Here is a 20,693-nt window from a genome sequence, read left to right on the forward strand (position 1 = left end):
GTTAGGGGGTACAAATCTTTGCAGGACCTTCCCTCTGCATCTCAAACTCTGCAGAGTCACTGCTCTGTGAGGAGAATTACAGTGTGGGATTTCCAGACTGATTGGTTAATGAGGGGAGAGGAGATTTGGAGCTCACCTTGTAATTTTCATTTTCTCTCAGTCAGTTTTATGACACAGAGGCAGATTCAGGATGTGTTAATACACAGAGTGGGCTTAAACTTTGCAGGTTCCCAATGCAGATGAAAGGCACAGATTTCAGTCCCTGGGTTTTCAGAGCAGATGAAGGCTTTGGAGATGCAGCTGGAAACATCTGTGCACATATTAAGAGCACACAGGATTTTGTGGATGGATGGATTGGCTTAAAATAATGCAGGGAATTGCAAATAATTAGCTTTTTGCATGGAAATTGGGAAGTGATGTGCAGCATCGTTAGGCTTCTGAATATTTCCAGGCTGGACATTCTCCTGATAAATCCCCACTGCCTCAGATGTAATTTTTATATGCCTAAATACCACCTTAAACCACGTACTTTTCAAAAACTGTGTGATGTTTATAAGTCATAAGTGCATCCATGGAATATTCATCCAATTGTACTGTTAAAAATAAAGAGCAGAAAGAAACTCCGATTTACTTCATAGAAACAAATCCAGGATAGAAACCTAATGTTAATTCTAAATATCCCATACATTTTGACTCCATTAAATGAGGAGTATTTTTATTCTTTTCAAAGGAATCTAATTGTTAATTAGCTGACAGTGTTATGTTAGAAACTTAAAAATTATAGAGTATCATCCCAAAAGTAATGTCCAGTAAAGAAGGCTCTCATGATAAAAAAGTTGGAAAATACGGATTATCTTAGACAGTTATTAATTATAAAAGTTGTTCGCAGAAACTTTGCCTGTGTTAGGAATTTTGGAAGAGCTTTAATACAAAAGGACTGAGGGGAAATTCTGACTTCCAGATAAATCTGAGGGTTGCAGGTATTCCCAGTTTTTATGGGGTAGAAAGTACTGATGAGGATTACTAGGAAAACTGATGGGGTAGCCCAGCCTGTCTTCATTTCATCACAGAACTGTTCATGCAGAATAACAGAGTTAGCAGTGCTGCTAAATGTCAAACCAGTATTTTTTTTAACTCTGTTTTGAAACCCTGAGGCACTGAACTTGAATTTTCTCTCTCTTGAACTTCCTTGTTTATTGCTCAATACCGAAGTCATCCTTACTGCTGCATTTCCAAGTGCCTTGGAAGTCTTCCTTCGGAATAAACAGCATCCTGTGGCATTGGATTTGTCTTTTCCCCCCTCCCATCCATTGGCAGGCTCGGTAAGAATGATGTAGAAAATCATAGCTAATGGCTGAGATACCCAGTAAATGCTTTTAAATGCTCTTGTGAGCTTCAGCTTTAGAACTAAGTGGCAACAAATAAAATGTACGATTTAATAAGCCTGGAGACTTTTAGATAAAACAGGAATCTACTGGAGGATAAACTCCTTAAAATTTTCCTTACAAACCAAGCCAGTTTCCCCGAATGCAGCTGGTAGAGGCAATTTCCTTTAATTCTGACATCTCTACTATGCTTTCTGAACACAAATTTTAATAATACTTCGGTTTTGTTGCTTCCTATATTGTTCCGTGCATAAAATTAAAAGGAATCCATTCAACGTGATAAAATTCTGGAAAATAAGGGTTATTTTCCCCATAACAGAATTTTGCAAGGAATAGTACCATTAACAGGAGATTTGCACTTGCTTTAAAAGCAGTGTAGACTTACAGGGGGAGTTAATAACTATTAACTTCGCAGTGGAACAAATGCAGTGTCACAAGATACGCCCTGTGAATTCATGGTGTTCTGATCTCAAACATTTGCTGGGATTTAGTGTACTGGAAAAAAATAATGTCACTGTTAAGAGAGCAATGCTGATTTTTCTCCCTGAGCTCTGCATCTCTGGCTCGAGGAAGAGAGCAGTGAAGGTTTCTTAAGTATTATTTTGTCATGTAAATCTGGGCAAGGCTTTGTCCCTGCTCCAGGGGGAGGAGCAGGAGCAGGATGCTGCTGAGGATGGGTTGCCAGGAGAATCCCTAATAGTTCTGCTCACACTACTGACTTCCAGGAGTCCAAAAGCCACAGGACTTGCACTGGAAGGCTTTTTCATTTTTATGGGACTTTCTGGTAAATAATTTAAAGGGCAGGCTGGTAAAAACAAGGGCTTAAAGGCAGTTCTTTATTGGCATTACTGTTGAATACTAAATTTAATTGTTCTTAGTTGACATCGATAGGTTTTGTGGGTGTTTAAGGAGAAAAAAACCAGGCAAACGACAGGGGGAAAAAGCAGTTCTGCTCTTCAGCTTTGACCAGCAGGGTTGTAAAACTGTCAGAGCTCTGCAGAGAGGGATCTGAGTGCTGGAATGGTTTGGGTTGGAAAGGACCTTAAAGATTATCTCATCCCGCCCCTGCCATGGGCAGGGACACCTTCCCCTCTCCCAGGTTGCTCCAAGCCCCGCCCAGCCTGGCCTTGGGCACTGCCAGGGATGGCCAGACTGTGAGCACCTACTGGAACTGCAGCTGGTTTTGTTCCTTCATCAGAGATTTTCAAGCATTGGGTGAAGAGGAAAAAGGAGATAAGCACGTCCCAGCTCCAGGCTTCGATCCTGCATCCTTAATTTTGCTATGCATATCAGAGCATTCCCCTGGGAATGCAGGTGATCCCATCGTGCTGGAGCTCCCTACAAATGGGAGACGACAGTGACTTTCCTGGGGTCAGTGGTTGTAAGGCATCAGAGCTTTGTCAGCTCTTCCTGCTTGGAGCAGGGTTCCAGGCAGACAGGCTTGGGAGGGTGTGAAGTGTTGTTAAACAACTCAGCTGGGTAATTTAGGTCTAAAACTTGACATCATTAGCGGGATGTTAATTGGGGAATAGGATCTGTCTGGGAGATGCGTTTTCGCACTCCGCTGCTGGCAGCAGTCACCACCAAATAAGAGCTGTGTCATTTTTCACCTTCCTGAGGAGCACGTTCCTGAAGTTTCTGGTTTCAAGCAGGTTCTGGTTCTGCTGGAATTCTGAATTTTCCATGTACAGGTGGATCTGAGCATGCTGATGTGGGGGAAATTGCACAGATCAGTCTGACTCCTGCTACAGCATTGTACAAAAATTCCCATTAGTTACCCAAAAAGAGTTTTCGTAGAGCAAAAAGCTTCAGTTGCTGAGGGGAATTATAGTCCCTAAACCTGCAAGGCTTCCTCAAAGCTGGTTCTAAGATGCTTTTGAAATACTGGGAAGGAAGAGCCGAAGTCTTGTGTGAGGGGAAGTTGTCTTAAACTCTGAAAATCCCAGGTTCTCATCAAACATGAGGGCTCTGGGAGAGGGCTGATGGAAATTGCTCATTCCAGGTAACCGAGTTTTGGTGCCATGTGGGAAGAACTATGTGGGGAATGAAGAGGGAAGCAAATACAGTGTGGAGTTGCTGAATATGTTGCTCCCAGGTTTTGTGGACCTGGGATAATGTGGACTAAGACCTTAAAATAAACCTGGTGTCCCTGCCCATAGCAAGGGCTGGAATGAGATGATCCTTAATGCCCTTCCAACCCAAACCGTTCTGTGATTCTGGATTTTAGGATGGGTTGGGATGTGGATGATTAGGAAGTTTAGTGAAGTAGTAATTAAAGACCCTCTCAAGGATATTTTTTGGCTGGGAAAGGCACCACAACTGGCCACCAGACAGATAATTTGCATCACCTTTCTTGTGGCTTTGTGTGCTTTTAGTACAAATTGTGAATGCAGGAATGTACCACGTTCTTCTCACCAGCTTGTTCAACTACAGCCACCTAAAACACACGGATTCCTCTGGAATTCAGCAACTCTGGCTCAGTCTCCAGAAGGGATCAGTGCTATCGCTGCTCCCAGGCAGTTCAAGCATAATTTCTGCTGAATTACTCTCTCCAGCAGTGGGATGTTTTATCTGTCTCTTTGTCAGCTCCGTAGAGATATCACAGTGTTTTATTTGCTGATGGCCTTGATACACAAAAATGTATTCAACTGATCCACAAGTTAAATTTCTGTACTCGTGGATATCTCCTCATTAATTTCTCTTCAGAGAGAATAATGAATATAATAACAAAATGGGCATGAACAACCAGTTACTAATGGTTGGGCTTGTTGTAGATTTTGTGCTTATTCAGAGATAAATACACCAAAAATAGTGATTTTACTGAATTCCCTCTTCTTCCTTCTCCCAGGAAGCAACTGACCAGACCAAAACTACTTGTGATGTTACTAACTTTTAAAATACAGTCCTGAATTCCCACTCCTGCTTAGATGGGTTTGTATTGGGCATCAGAGAGGCCCTGTTGCAGTTTTTAAAAGTCATTTACGCCATGGTTGGGCTTTATAAGCTTTGACCTCACCAAATTGTTCCAAGCATGTGATCACAACCTTGACGTGAGAATTGGGAAAAAAAATGGAAGAGGAGAGAAGGGTAGCTGTAAAACAAGCAGGGAAGGTGGGCAAAAGCACAAAACAAGTAAATCATTTTTTTGTGAGCTTGTGACAATTCCTCCTCGCTCAGACCAGATGGAAAGAGCTTCCTCTGCTTTTGTTTTTAAACTGGTTTAATTTGGTAACTACGTGGGCTTTATTTATAGGCTACAGCAATCATGGGCAGGCAAAAATAACAGCAGCAACCTGCTTCTCTTCCCATGGATGTCACAAAATGAGTTAAGGCTGGGGTTTGGGAGATGTTTAGCAACGATTTTTGATATGGGCCGAGTCGGAGACCAGGTATCAGCAACTCTGGGGAGTGTGACATGGCAGAGCTCCAGCACTTCCCTGCCAGGACAGAAATCTCTTGTAATGATTTAGAAGTTCAGATCTGCACCTAGACGAAGCAGGACTTGAAGGCCTTCAGTCTTTTTAATCCATCTCTTTTTGATTCAGACTTTGAAAACGGCCCTTACTCCTCTACATTCCTCTGTATCAAACCCAAACCCAGTGGATTTAGGTGGAAAAACTGGTTTAAAATCAGGCTTGGTGTCTGGTGCTACTAAAGGGGGAGAAAAACAGACAAGGAGGACGCTAAAAGTTGCTGTTTGATCTCTGAATTGTTATTTTTACACCCAGTTCTCTTTGCCTGTGAGACTTGTGCTGGGATGTCTTAATGGGAAGCAGTTTTCAGGCACTGATCACCCTGACACAGAGCTGTGCAAAAGCATGAACAGGGTGAACTGCTCTCAGGAGTATTAAGGAATCATTTTTCTGCCTGAATGTAGTAAAATTGGAGTAAATAGCCTTCAAATGGGGATGTGCCACTACAATAAGAGAATGCTCTGAGCACATTCTGTGTGGTCAATAACAATTTAAAATCAAGTGTTCATACCCAGGGAGTCGTACCTGTGTGTGTGTTCAGAGGTTATTCAGGATTTTCTAAGCAAGCACCAGTTTTCAGAAGGCTGAATGTGGAACTCCCGCTGAAATTACCACTCTGAGATGATTTTTTTCCTTAAAATATGCTCGTGATTTCATTTTCATAAAGCCTATTTAATTTGCAAACTGATTAGGAAAAATACAAGGGAGTACTGGGCTATAAAACAGATTTGTTGCTTACATGTTTTTTAATATCTTAGACAAATTTTCAGCAGTTCTTTAAACCGTGCCTGTCATAAAGCAGAATATAAGAGCTTTTTATTAATAGCTAGTTCAGATAATCACGTGAATATTTTATGGTCTCAGATATTCTAGATTTACTGTCATTTCCTCAAGTGGGCATGAATTATGGGACTATACATCCCTAGTTCTCCCTGTCCTGTGCTTGGATAAGGAATGGCCTTGAGACATCACAGCTCAAGAGCTCTGTGGAGGTAGCCTTATATTTTAGCAGGGATTTCTGGCAAGCTCACAGCTTTCCCTGGCTTTCTCTCCCCCATCAGTCACAGCAAAGGACCAGCATGGCTAAGTTTTCTTTTAAATTCTTTTAAAGTTGGTATTTCCATGCCTTCTGTATGATCCCTGGCTGAGTTTGGATCCCAGGCAGTGTCCATGCTGGTGGTGACCAGTGGTGTCTGGTCACTGGTGGTGCTGGTCTGGAAGGTGACGCACACTCCGTGACTCGGCACTCGGGCAGCTCCTGGGCTTCTTCACCACATTTTCCTTCCCCTGTGTTCCTCTCCACTGAACTTAGCCACTCTTTCTTCTGAGTTAATTATATACAGATTAGAATACAGAATATGAAATGTGTGCCCCTCATGCAGAAATGCTGCTGTCAGTGCAGTGGTTAACTGGGGAAAAAAGGCAGCGATGATCCCATGAGCTCCTTGTTTGTGAGCTCAGTTAGTACCAGGGTGCATTGAATGCTAAGTGCTGGCCCTCTTAATAAGGAACTGAACACTTTCTCTCGTGGTGCTCCTGCCCAGCTGGTTTTTTATGTGTCAGTCGCAGGGAAAGGCACTGATTCCATCCTGGATTACAATTATCTCGAGCATCTCATTAAAAACATTCTTAATAGTGACAGAGTCCTAAAGAACAAACAGTTTTCATCAAGGGCATCGTGACATCCTTAGAAAAAAAAAAACCCTTAAAAAAGCTGATTTTATATCAGCTTTCCCCATCCTGTAAAGGGAGGATGCTTTCAGTGCAACAGCACCTTAAACTCTGGGGCAGGAATTTTATTTTAGAACTGTTGGAATTAGAATTAAAGCAATTCAGTCTGAGTCTCTGGATTAGCACTCTACATTATGGATTTCTCCTGGAATCAGGGACCCTGTGCCACCACTGTATAGCAGAACATCACCCTCCAGGTGATAAATTAGTAACACCTGAGCCCTGAGATATTTTCATCTGAATATGAATTTTTAATGCTAGGAGAAAATCCAGCTTTTAATTTAGAACTGTTATTTGTACTCAGAGGGACCAGATCATTGTAGACCAGACAGCTAGGCACGAGCAGGCTGGTGGAACACCAAGAGGCATCACACCAGGAGTGAGGAGCTACGTTCCTCTCCCTATTTCCTATTTTTACTATTGGTCTGCTGGCTTGGAATTTGACATTAAATTAATCCCATTACATGGCTAGGACATAATTGCATATCATGTGATGATTTTTATTTATTTATTTCTTTATTTTTAGCTAGGAGTTTTTCTATCTAGCAGCCAGATTTTAACCTTGATACATGCAGCATTCCTGGCAGCCCTGTAAATCTGAGCACGATCCAACACTTAGGCGGAGGGAATAAATTCCCAGTTTGTATCAGACGTGACCTGTTACTGGTTTGCCTTTCCTTAGCTCTTGCCAGCATTCAGCTGGGGAAGAAGAAATGGTTCTTGGAAGCTGGGAAAACCAGGTCTTCCTAAACTTCCCGCTCTTAGAGCCTAATGAGTTAAATTTTCCTCCGTGCAGGATTTTAAGCTGCTTAGACACACAAGGTCAAAGCAAACCGCTCCGTTCCCCATTCCAGCTCGTGGCTGAGAGAGGGGCACAGCTCCCTTGGGACGGACCCTCGGGAGACGGTGACATAAGCAGGGAATATATTCCCTGCTTCCAGCAGTGCAAGATGTCCCTGTTTTACTGAGGCTGGCGGCCCCCCCGCCTCTCCCAGGCAGATCCCATGGAACTGCAGTCCTGCATCCCCTCGCTGCCGTAACTCTCCGTAAACATGGCATTAAGTACAGGCGCTGAGGTCACGGCAGAGGATTTTTACTAGAGAGGCAGGCAAGATGGAAATGCAGAGCGGGAAGCTCGGGATGCCTTGCAGCATGCAAGGACTGTGACTTTGGGGATGGATCCCCTGCTACCTTTAATCCCGTTTTCCTACGGCGTTTCCACGGCATCCCCGATTTCGGTGTGGTCGGTGATGGTGATGGGGGACTCGGCTGTGTTAAATCGGGAGAACCCTGCGTGTCGATAAGCACAGTTCACTGAATAGCAGCAGCTTCAGTCCCCGAGGAGGATTTTTGGGTTGGTCGGGCTTTTAATGAAGTGCTGTACTGCAAGTTCAGGGATGAACACATCCCGTGTTCCTCCATCGCCGCTGTACGGACACTTCATTAGGACGGCTGAAGTTAATAAGCAGCGGTAGTTCCTCGCCATCAGCCATGTGAAAAGCCAAAGCACTTCGTGCATCCTCCAAGAATCCTCCAGCTACACCTCTCCCCTCCCAGGCACCGCTGGAAGGGGAGCAGGCAAAGAAACACTGGTATTTTTCTAGAAGAAAGTCGCGTATCGGGATATTCTCTCCTTATCTGTCACGAAAGTTACTGGATGCAGGAGCTGTTCCCAGGCAGGCAGATACGCTATTGCATAACGCTGGCGCTCAGCGCCAGCCTTTCTCCTCATCCCTACGAAGTTTTCCGCTGGCAGAACCAGAGGACGGGGAATTTCGGGGGTTCGGGGCGAGCGAGCCGCGGCGGGGGCGATCGGTGCCTTACCTTGTGCTTCCTCACGCAGAAGCGGCGGTCTGGGCGAGCATCTCCCTCCAGCCGCCGGGGCGAGCTGGGCGTCAGCGCCTGGGCGCCGGGGCGCATCTGCCGCGGAGCCGCCGAGCCGCCGGAGGAGCCGCAGCCGCCGCCGCCGCGCTCCCCCGCTGCCCTCATGGGCTGCGGCGGGGGCTCGCTGTCGGGGGGTCCCCTCGGCCGGGTCCCCGCCGAGGGGAACTTGTTGAGCGGGACCGGCGGGCGTCCCCCAGCCGGGCGGGAGCGGGGAGGAGGAGCCGGGGGCCGGGCTGGCGGCGGGGGCGGGCGGGGGAGGTGGGATGGAGCGATGCTCGGCGGCCGCGCGCAATGAGGGGAGAAGCGCGGAGCCGCCGCTCGCAGGCTCGCTGAGAGCCCTTGGTTATTGCTCTGGTTCCTCTGCGCGGGGATTCATTAATAACAGAGCCCTGCACGCCAGCCCCGCGCACCCCGGGTTTCCAGTCGCGCTACGGGAGCAATGGAGCAGCCGCAGAGTGGGTGATGCTGATCCATTGGGAATGTCAGCGAAGCGCTGGGTTAAAGCAACGCGGCTGCCTTTTATTGGGAGGGGGAGCGTTTAAGGTGCTAAAGGAGTAGCTGCTCCCATTTGCTTTTAAACCTTGTGTAAAATGGACGCAAGTTCAGAGCAAACCAGTTTGGCTGAGGGGATTGATAAACGTGATAATCTGCGTAAAACTTGAATCCCATCTTTCCTCCTTTTCTCTCATGTTATAGAGGGTTTAGCAGTGATGTTTTTCATTAAAAAAAATAAAAGTTGGAAGTTAAATAGGTCGTGTGTATTCAACCTGAGTGACAGACAGAAAATGCCATGGGAGGCACGAGAATTTGTCCAAGTTGGGAAGCAGTGGGTCTGTCTTCCATGCTGAGAATCCCAGGAGTTTTGCTGTTCAATAAATTCTTTTGAGTAGGAAACTCCCCTAGCCCAGGTGCCAGCAGGTGTGGGCCACGGAGTTCCTCTGTCACAGCGCTGCCTTCAGCCTTGATGTTGATGAGGGTTATTGATTTTGGGAGTTACTGAAGCAACCCCTGATTTGAAGTGGCAGATGAGAGCGTCTGGACCAGCCCAAAATGTTCCACCACGACCCCCCACGCCACAGCGGGCAGGGACAGCCAAGCTGGGCACTGGATGAGTCCAGGCATCCACGGACACGATGCAGCAGAAGCACTGGCTCGAGTCCTGGGTGTTTTTTGGAGTTAATTAGCTGGAGCAGCCCATTGCAGCACGGAATTGACGGTGCTGCCGCAGCGGCTGGGGCACCGCGCTGCTGCCAGCCGGGCACGGGGCTGTGCTGGGTCAGGAGATCCGTGTGGATCCAGCTGTCACACGGACCTCGGCGTGGAGATGGACTCATGGAGAGCCTGCCCGGTTCAGTCGCGGCTTGGCTGTGCAGGACTGGATGAGAGCAGCGCTCAGCAAACCAGACAGTCAGCAGAGGGCAGCTCCGCTGCTCTCCCTGTCTGCTACCTGTGCAGGTACTCCCATTGCCCTCTTCCCTCTGTTCCTTATCTCTGCTGCTGATCCCTAAACGAGGGTGCCAGGGGTGTGCCCTCCACATCACCTGCTGCTCTGCCCTGGGGCAGGGACTGTGGCACAGCCAGTGTCACAGCTTTGATCACACTTAGCATCTCTCATGGTGTTTTATCAGAGATTTTTTTTTTTTTTCCCAAAGACACCGTTGGGAAGAACTTAAACATCGACCTGCTTATTGATGCAACAGCAACCACCACACTGTTGTTTTTTTCTTTCTGTGTTGTTTTCCAGCAGTGCTGACTCGCTGTATTCCAGGTCCTCTGTGGATTTCTCTCTACGAAAATAAATGTGTTTTTGGCTGCAGCCTGGATACAGACGTGGGTAAAATTACATGGTAGGGTGACCACATCTGAAATAACACAGGCTGCTTCCTCAGAGCAAACAGATCAGTGGTAGGAGATGCTGTTGCTTTTTCACGGGCTGAAGAAGTGAGTTTATCCAGCCCATGATTACTGGAAGAAAATACTATTGCTCGATGTCCTGAGTGACTTGAAAGGAGAATGTCTCTGACAGAAGCAGCAGTTAAACATCATTCTTGTCTTCTCCATAAGGGTATTTAGAAGCTGTTGTCTCAGAGCTGATTAGTCTTGCACAGCGTTATGCATATGCCCCACTTATAAACTATACAGCATCTTCTGGAGGTTTTTATGGAATTAGAAAGTACTTTATGATGTGGACCGGATTCACGTGTAACTGCTGACACCATTGGTGTACACAGGGATCTTTTAAATCAGGGCTTCTGTAAAATAAAGTATCTCCTGATTATCATGCTTCATATTACTGTAAAAGCACCTAGAAGTAAATACACTGGGAAATTGGAAATGCTTCATCATCCCATTTGCCAGTTTTTTAGCCTCTAAAAATGCTGAGCATAACTGTTGAAGAGATGAAGAGAGTGGGGAGAGAGGTTGGGCCTCAACCTGGGATGATGCAAAGAGAAAAGAGACAATTAATTTTAATTGGTTTAGGTTATAAATTTATTTCTCTCTAATGGAGTGTCCTACCTCCGCAGATTGGCTTTTTCTCCCTGTGTCTGTCAGGGAGGAGTGAGCACTGCTTGGGGCGGCAGTGCTCCGTTCATGTGACATGTCCAGGTGAAAGTCTTGCCATGGACTTCTGGGGAGAGTGAGAAAAGCAGGGATTGGAGAGCAGTGGGATGGATTTTTAGTAACATTCTCTGTGGAGAAGTACAGCAAGGGGCCCTTGTCCCTCACTGCTAATTGCATAATAAATTTGGGGAGGCACCAGTGTGTGTTTAGAAATGCTCATCACACACAGCCAGGTGTTACAGACTTCAGGTTTTACTTTTTTTTTTTTAATTTTTTAAATTTATTTTCATCTTCTGGCAGAGTGTGAGGGGACAGGACACATCTGGATGGCTGTGGGAAGGCCAGCCTGGCATGTCCTCCCCACACTCAGGTTTTGGCTCAAGGACTGTTCCCAGTGAATGCTGTGCCTGGGGGGATGTGTGTTCTGAGCAGCTGTTTTGTAGGATTATGCTCCTCTAGAACTTGCAGGTCCTGCAGTGGAACACTAAAATGTAATTTTTTGGAACAGTCTGTGGTGTCCTTGTGGAGGAGACAAGCTTGGATGCAGCTCAGGGAAAAGCACGTGGCAGCCAGAGCTTGAGTCACCTGCCAGGTGTTTCAGGGACCACCAGTGGGGGGAAGGAAGGTGAAGAAGCAGCACCAGGGGGATTTTCAGATCTACGTTAAGCAAATTGTAACAGAGGCATGATTTAAGTCCCAGCACTACATCCCTGAGCTGGATTCCCAGAGATATTCCTAATTCTTTAGGATCAGCCTAATTCATGGCAGAACTTCCCACCTGTGTTGGATGTGAAAGAAGGGTGAAGTTCACTTGATTGGAAACAGAGCTGTGGACAAAGTTGTGCCTTTCCTCTCTGTAGTCACTTGGGACCAATGCTGTCGTTCTGTCTTTGCTAAAACCAAGTATTTCCACTTTGCTGAACCTTCATTCCCATTAATTAGGTGGTTATTTCCATGCCTTTGGATGATAACTGCCTGGCTTTCTGGGCTAAATTGGTTATTTATTTATTTATTTGTTTGTTTATTTATTTATTTATTTACTCCCACCTGCCATTGGACTTGAAATGGAGGGATGTTTGTTTAATATCTCCTCTGCTCCACTGAGGTGAAGGTAGACTTGGCTGGAATTTCAAACAGGTCTTCATGCAGTCAAATCCTTGGAGGTACTCCTTGCTTTGGGACAGGGGTATTTTCTGCTTGGCTGTGATGCCAGAGAAATAAAGTCTCTTGGAGTCATGTTTGGCTGAAATTTGGGAGATGTCGTGTAGTGTCTTGCTCCATAAGAAGTCTTTTCCATGAGCTTGGACAATTCGTTTGAGCCTAGGCTGATGTGTGTTCTTTATCTATAAAGTGCTAATTCCACATCTCTTTACTTGGAGGAACATTTGGAAGATAAAGTGGATTTAAGAATATGTGTATAATACCCATAATACCTGTGTGCAGCTGAAATATTAAACAGCTGATTGAGGGAACTGCTCTTTGTGGGTTTTCTGCTCGGAGAAGAGAAATGCTGAGTAACCTCATTAGCTCTGATAGTTATTTCTGTGCTTCATTGGGAGAAGAATGAGCAAGATTTGGTTCTCTCTCAACTTCCCTTTGTACAGATCATTGGATGAAAAATGTAACAGCAGGTCTCTCCAGCTAAAGCTGAGATTTTGGGTTCTGGTTGAATGCTCTCTCATCAGGAGCCCAAATTGCTGGAGATGTTTATCAAGAAAATCTGATTTTTCTTGGGACAGGAGTGGGAGTTTTTTCATATTTTCACGGTGTTTATAGTTCAGAAAAGTTGCTTTTCAGCACACAGATGTTTTGGGAAAGAAACTAAACTGGTGGTTGGAAATCCTTGTTTGTTCTTCCAAGGATGGGGATTCTGAGCTGCTCTCTCGTGGTGTGGCATCACTTCCCTGATAAAGATGTTCTCAGTAGGTGCCAAATCCTGCCCTGGTTCCATTTTCATGCAGCTTGTACAGTTGGGAAATAAATGAGGGGCTGGGAGAGCGTGATGTATGAGCCCCTAAATGGCTGCATTTTGTTCATATTTGAAAGGCAGTTCAGGCTGTCGTCATTACTGATGACTTGTGCTTTTATAGCCCTTCTTTTTGCATTTCAGAAATCCTTTGTGCCCATCTGAATAATAAATCACCCTGTTTGATTTGCTCACTGAGAGCAAATGGGAAATTACATCCTTGTTAAGATGTCTTGAGGAACTGGAAGTGTGGGGGAATTATTTTTAAAGGAACATTCTGCCAACTTTGTTAATATTTGGGTTTGTCTCATTTATTTTATGACCTTCCCAAATTCCAGAGTTCTCTCTCCAATGGCTTTATGGTGAAGGGAAACAATCCTGCCCTGCTTAAAAGTAAAAAATAACAAATCTGGTCATACTTTTGCTTGCGTTCAGACAAATGATTTAAGCACCTAATGAAATCTGGGATGAGCATGAAGTCCATCTTCAAACTCAAGTTATGAGCAGAAAAAAAGGCAAATCCAACAAATAATGGGGATACTTGCATCTGATTCCTGTTTGCTCTTTGGTGGAATAATATTTTATTTATACAACATTGATTTCATTAGATGGAGGATTTAATGCAACTTTTCTGTCAAACTGGAGAACACTCAATGTTATAAAGTAAACTCCCAAAGCCTCAGTGAGGTTTTCTCATCTGAAATATTGAACTATTTAAAATTTGAACGGAGCATCAAAATACAGCCTTTTATGTGCTTTTACACGTTGACTTCAAGTTGGAAGCCCAGAGAGCAGCCTGCTCCTAATGCATAATGCTTAACAGAAAAAACCCAAGCTGAAATTAAATGTATTAAACAAGTGAAAAATGAAAATCATAAAAAAATTATGGAAGAGAGAAATAATGAACAGTGCAAACAGAAGTTAATCAAACTCACCATTTCTGTTGGTGCTCTGAGCCTAAACCAAAATTAAGTATTTTGGCCATAATGTTCAGAAGTGAACTCTTCAGTGTAGTTTCTAAAATCCCTAAGCAGGTGCCAAAATAAAATTGCTCTTAATAACTTTGATACACGACAGAGAAATATGATGGCAGTGAATAAAAAAGGGACATAAAGAGGCACTTTGCAACATCATGGGCACCTAAAATGTTGCCATATGCTCACAGTTTAGAGCTTCTACTCCCTTATTTATTTTTTTCTAAATGAAATGACCTAGAAACTTGCCTTGTGCAAATAAGAATATGCTAAATTCGTGATCGACTGTGCAAAGACCTAATTCTTTTATGTATTAAAATGTCTGTGGCTGAGTTTTACCTTGAGAGAGGAACAGAAGTTATTTTGAAAAGTCTGGAAATCCTAAAAGCACAGGATATTTCAAAAAGTTGTGTTATGAAAAGTATGGGAATCCTGATAATAACATTAAATGAGTTTACAATTGACAGCAGAGTCCAAGTGAAGTCCTTCTCAACCCTTGGTCTGTGGCTCTTCAAAACACAGTGCAGTAAAAAATGTCTCTATCCTTTATAGCTTGGGGACACTGTATTAAAAAACATTAAAAGCAGCACCACATTTTGATTTTCTTCAATTTTTAAACAAGTTCAGGACTTTAAATATTAATACTTAGCAGTGGTTGAGGAGCATAATTAGCAGCTGCTTTATATCCAAGGGGTGTCCATCAGCATTATGGAAAAGCCCAGTAACTGGAAGGGCTGTTAGAGAGGGAAAGGATGAAATCTCCAAAACCCAGAAATAAAGTTATAATTTGATAATGCTGTGGCACTTCCTCAATTTGCTTCTGGGAATTCGAAGTGGTGCCCTAATATTTGAGTGTCTCCACATCCTTCCCTTCTCAGCATCCTTCTGCCCAGGCCTGGATGGGGAAATCTGTTGGATGGGAGGTGGAATGGCTGCTCCTTGTCTCCAAACTTTAGTTCTCCTGACTTTGTGCATTCATTCCCCTGTGGACGTGCCTTTGCTGCCTGTCTGCATGGCTTTTGTAGGCACAACTTCCATCACTCCCTGTGTGGGGAAAAACAAATGCCAAAATTAAAAGTCCCATCTCATATTTGTTTGTAGTTCATCTCCCGTTGCCTTCAGCAGCTGCCTCCTGGTTCTAACACAATGAAATTTGTGAGCAGCAGCTGTGCACTCCTTTCATCCCCACCGCTGTAGATTTGGAAACCTGAGGAAAATGTAAATCCATCCACCCTGTGCCTTCTTGGGAGAATCTGGGACTTTGTGGCCCTTTCTCAGGAGGGAACATCCCTTGTCACGGAGTCACAGAGTGGTTTAGGTTGGAAGGGATATTAAAGCTCATCCCCTTCCACCCCTGCCCATGGCAGGGACACCTCCCACTGTCCCAGGCTGCTCCCAGCCCCAATGTCCAGCCTGGCCTTGGGCACTGCCAGGGATCCAGGGGCAGCCCCAGCTGCTCTGGGCACCCTGTGCCAGGGCCTGCCCACCCTCCCAGGCAACAATTCCCAATATCCCATCCATCCCTGCCCTCTGGCAGTGGGAAAATAAAAGCCTCTCTCCATTTTTCTTCCAAGCTCTCTTAAAATATTGAAGGCCACAAGAAATTCTCCCTGGAGCCTTCTCTTCTCCAGGCTGTCCCTTTGGTGGCCCTTCCCGTAGCTCCTTCCATCTGTGATGTCCTGCTCAAGCTGTGGAGACTCCATTTAGTTATGGAATTCAGTTTTACTTCCCTGTGAACTGATGGAACCCAAACCTTTCATTGAAGCCTGGTAGAAAACATCACCAGTGCTTTATTTGTGAGCTCAGCTTGTCCCCAGGACAATGAGCTGGGGTGATGAGCTAACAAGGTTTGTTTGTTTGGAAGTGTAATTTTATTATTTCACATCGATTACCAAGCGACAGATAAGCTCTGCAGCAATTGATTGTCTGAATGAGGGGCTTGATATCCTGTGGGAGAGCTCCTGGGGACTGGAGGTGGTGGTAAATGGGCAGGTGGTGGCACCATGAAAGCTGACACATCGTGTCACACACGTTTCTGTTGGCTGGGACAAGGGACACCAGGTCTGAAGTGGGGGGGGAATGGGCAAACCCCTTGCTGTTGTCACTGTAGAATCTCTGAGTGGTTTGGCTTGGAAGGACCTTAAAGAGCAACAAGTTCCACCCCTGCCATGGGCAGGGACACCTTCCATGATCCCAGGTTGCTCCAAACCTCATCCAGCCTGGCCTTGATATTCCATAGGAGCTCATTTAACAGACAATTCATGATGTGGGGTTTTAAATAAAATTTTAATTTAACAGCCTTAAACTTTAAAATACTTTTTTTTTGTTGTTGTTTGGCCTGCTTTTTATTACTTTTTTTTTTTTTTTTTTTAATTTCAGGTGTTATCATAAATTACAAGGATAAGATTCCTGGCTAGAAAAAAATCCCCAGTAACTGGAAAAATCAGAATGCTTGTATATGTTAATTTTTCCATTTATTAAGGAAAGAAAGAGTTTTAATAATTCACCGGGATGCAATGAGTATTTGCCTTTTATATATTCATATTTATCACTTGCCTTGAATTGTAAACATATTAATTCCTGCCTACCAGTTAATGACTTTGGGTGATGTTTGTACTCTCTTTATGCAGAAATTGTCCATATACCTCACAGTTGCTTATAGGGACAGCGTAATCAGTGCTGCTTCCTTGGCTCTGAAAAACACTCTGTCTTGCTCTAAGTAGCTTTTCTGAGGTATTTTTAAAGCATTTTTTTAATAATCCTTAAATCTACTTCCTCAGTAGATGATGAGTCTTTTTCAGCCACACCAAGAGAAGTTACGAATCTCATTTTTACCAAATGTCAAGAGTGGAATGGGTGTTGTAGGCTCTGCCATAACTTGGGGTTGGTTGATTTTCTGCTGTGGTTTCAGATGTTATGCCCCAAAAAGACTTAGTTGTGATGGTTTTAACTGCATGGAAATCATGCCAGTAAAAGTACTTCCCAAACAATGATACTGTTGCATTAAAATAGGAATAAAACATTTCACTCGTTTTCAGACCTAAAGATGGGCCCTGGGATTAATTGGGATGTTTTGGTATTTTTCTTCTCCCATTTTTTGTGTTTTTAGTTTATCTAAGTGTTACTGTAGCATATAGAAATACAGAAATATTTGAATTCTGTGATATTTTAATCATAGAATCACACAATGGTTTGGGCTGGGAGGGGCCTTAAAGAAAATTTAGTTCCACTCCCTGCCATTCCATTGAGGTTTTGCAGTAGCCTGTGCACTGATTTTAGGGTTTTTTTTATTCTTTCCTAATACTTATTTTATCTTTTGAATCTGTCTCAAAGCTGCTTTGCCTGTGCTGGTTTGATTTTACTTCACCTTGGGACAGATTCCTGGGTTTCCACGACGGGGGTGAGCCTGAACAACAGAACCTGTTAAAGAGATTCTGCTTAGTCCTGTTGTTAGTGATGGGAGGAAAAAATCTGGAGAAAGGGATGTGTATCATGGGACATCCATGCATTTTCTTGGAATGGTGTAGGAAGGGTGAGCTGAGCTCTTGGAGCAAACCAGCCCCTTCCCAGGACGATTCCCAGTCCTGCCCCTGCAGCCTGAGGAGCTGATTTTCACTTTGGAACGCTTTAAACGACTGATTTTAATCTTGGTTTGGATTTAATTACTTTTTCCAAGGAGAGATTAGTTCTCATTTAAGTGTGGATGTGTAATTAAAAAACACTTAAGTTGCTTTTGTTGCCCACACGCCGGGGCCATACGTCCGGGGAAGCAATTCCAGAGCTGAATATCCATCTCTAATCCTGTTGTTAGTGCGGGAGTGTTGCTGTTAGAACGTGAGAAACGACTCCTTATTGGGGAGGGATTTACTTCTTTCCCTTCTGATTTCTGCCAAAACAAAGTTGGGGAGGAAGATGAAATTCAGTTCTAAATGGCACTTTATTTCGGTGGTGGAAAACCAGCACTCCAAAATGTTTTGTTGTTGCTGGAACACACGGAGTGTGCGGGATATCGTGAGGAAAATTGTCAAAACGTGTTTTGCACCTTTGGTATAGTGAGAAAATAGAAAAGTTATTCTCCTAAAGTGTTTTAGGTGGGTTTTGGTTGACTTGCAAGTACAGAGAAACCTGAATTCGCTTCATCTGGAAGCATCAGAGCTTCCTGAGCAAAGATTCCATTCTTTCCTTCCAGGATATCCCTGAAGTGTCCAAGGCCAGGTGGGACGGGGTTTGGAGCAATCTGGGGTAGAGGAAGGTGTCCCTGCCCATGGCAGGGGTTGGAATGGGATGAGCTTTGAGGTCCCTCCCAACCCACACCAGTCTGGGATTCTGTCATCTTGGCTTTTCCATGGAGTGGAGAAGGGAATGAGATGTGTTTAACATGTTCAGCTTGTTTCTTAACTTCCAAATATATGTTATTGACCTAAATCAAGATAAAAGCAAAAATCGTGTGTGGGAGAGGAAATTCCCATGTCCACACTGGTTTATTTACCTCAGGAAGTTGGTCCTTTACCTCGGTGATGGTCTCCTTTTGTCCTGCTGGGGTTGGATTTCTGCTGAGTTCAGGGAGGAACAGGATAAAGAGCCTTTTATCAGCAGCATCCTGTTGGAGTTTATTCTGCTGAATGTTTTGGTCATCGTCCCAAATCGTAATAAAAGAGGGGTTTAATTAATTCACTTCTCCACAATTGAAAAGTTTGCTTAGATTGCAGCTTGGAGATTGATTTAATATTCTTTTCATGAGGCACCTTTGAAGCTCTTCTGGAGACTGCACATTGTTCAGCACTGGGCTGTCTGAGAGAATCCCCCAAAGTCTTCTGAGTTGCTGTGAGTTCAATAAGAAACAAAATTCAAATTTAATAATGTTTCAGAAGAATTGGGTCATTCTTGGAGACTCAGCCCACATATTCTCACGTTCAGGTTCTGCAGATGAGGCCTTCCCTGCTCCCTTTAATTAAATGCAGAGTATTAAGCAGGACTGTGTTCCTTGAGAGTGGGTAAAATGCAGATATGGCTGCTTCTCCAAACACCTGCAGACAGCTCTGGGAAAATACAGAAACCTTATGGATCTCTGTTGGAAAAGGGAAATGTTGTGGAAGTTTTCCTCTGCTCCTGGCAAACCTTGCGCACGTTTTCTAAAATGGAACAACCTGGAGAAGTTACAGTTAAAGTGAAATTGTGCAAGAGACAACGTGTGCATGTGGGACAAAGATGAAACTCCTCTCCTCTACTCTGGAGCCAGGCTGGGAGAATTGGGATTGTTCAGCCTGGAGAAGAGAAGGCTCCAAGGAGACCTCAGAGCCAATTCTGGACCTTAAAGGGGCTCCAGGAGAGCTGGGGAGGGACTTGGGACAAGAGATGGAGGGACAGGACACAGGGAATGGCTTCCCAGTGCCAGAGGGCAGGGCTGGATGGAAGATTGGGCAGGAATTGTTCCCTGGGAGGGTGGGCAGGCCCTGGCACAGGGTGCCCAGAGCAGCTGGGGCTGCCCCTGGATCCCTGGCAGTGCCCAAGGCCAGGCTGGACATTGGGGCTGGGAGCAGCCTGGGACAGTGGGAGGTGTCCCTGCCCGTGGCAGGGGATGGAAGGGGATGGTGTGATTTGGGAGCCAAATTCCAAGGGAACAGGGAGGGTAAGGACAATCCTGTAGGCAGAGAAGAGCAATTCCACTCCTGTGAAATCCCCCGTTTGCTACTTCTGGGTATTAATCTTTTCAGCTCCTCTTATCTGTCGATATTGGAACAGAAATTCTCACTTGAAATGTGACCTGTCTGGAAATTGTATTTCTCTTATTTACCATATTGATACCTGCATTTGTGTAAATACCATTAATTTTACTGCCATAACATAAAATATCACAGAAAACTGAGCTTAAGTCAGAGAAGTCAGAACAAAGGACCAGCCTGTTACCAGTCTTCTTGCATTTCATCACTTCTCCTGCTCTTTGGGGAGGAGGGAATGAGAACATTGCCTGTGATGGGGATTTCATTTTGATATCACACAAATGGGGAGAGAGCCCTGCCTTTATTTTTCCTACTGATGAGAGCCTGGCAGTAATTCCTGTCTGCAAGGACTGGGTCACCTTCTGCAGCTCTGAAAGCTGGGAACAGCACCACATCAGAGCCTGCTTCCCATAAACCTTCCAGTATCCACTCTGTGCTGTCCCAAAACCTCGGGAAGCGAACAGCCCCCGGGGTATGGTGTGATGGTTGATGTGCTGAGTGAACCAAAGGTAGGAATTAATTACAAAATGCAAAAGCTTCCCCCAGAGAGACCTCCTCCTGCAAGGAGCTTTTTAATCCAGGGATATCTAAACTGCGTGGTTTCATCAATTCAATTTGGATTGCACATCTTTCTTATCTCTCAGGCTCACTGAGCCCCTCAATAAAGCAGTTGCTAAATAATTTACGTTAAAACAGGCGAAGGAAAAGCACCAAAAGTGAGATAATTTGTCTTCAAAATAGCTGTTGCTTTTAGGAGTGTATTCATCTGGCAGCATCACCTGTCTGGTGCAAAGATTATCATTTAAAAGATAATTTATCTTCCCTCTTATTCCCATGATTTGTCACAGTGATACCTCAGTGCTGCAGAGACAATATCCCAAATTCCTGTGGGCTATCCCAGTTACTGGGATTGCAGTGCATTGCAAACTGGGAGTGCCACTTGTCTCCAATTATCTTTTCTTTGTGTTTGCAAACCTTCAACTCTTTTCCTGCTCTGC

At 44.6% G+C, this 20,693-nt stretch overlaps 2 protein-coding genes across 5 annotated transcripts in view; one reads left to right on the forward strand and one right to left on the reverse strand.

Moving 5' to 3' along the window:
* The window catches only part of INSYN2A (inhibitory synaptic factor 2A), a gene marked incomplete at its 3' end in the record, with an annotated part of 37,684 nt that extends 29,056 nt beyond the window's left edge, over window positions 1-8,628 (reverse strand). The window contains exon 1 of the mRNA XM_082286428.1: window positions 8,414-8,628. The remainder of the gene's footprint in view (window positions 1-8,413) is intronic.
* Window positions 1-20,693, forward strand: part of DOCK1 (dedicator of cytokinesis 1) — a 265,665-nt gene that overhangs the window by 118,903 nt on the left and 126,069 nt on the right. The window lies entirely within an intron of this gene.

This window comes from Coloeus monedula (genome assembly GCF_965178545.1).
Source record: "Coloeus monedula genome assembly, chromosome: 8".
In the NCBI taxonomy this organism is placed as follows: Eukaryota; Metazoa; Chordata; class Aves; order Passeriformes; family Corvidae; genus Coloeus; species Coloeus monedula.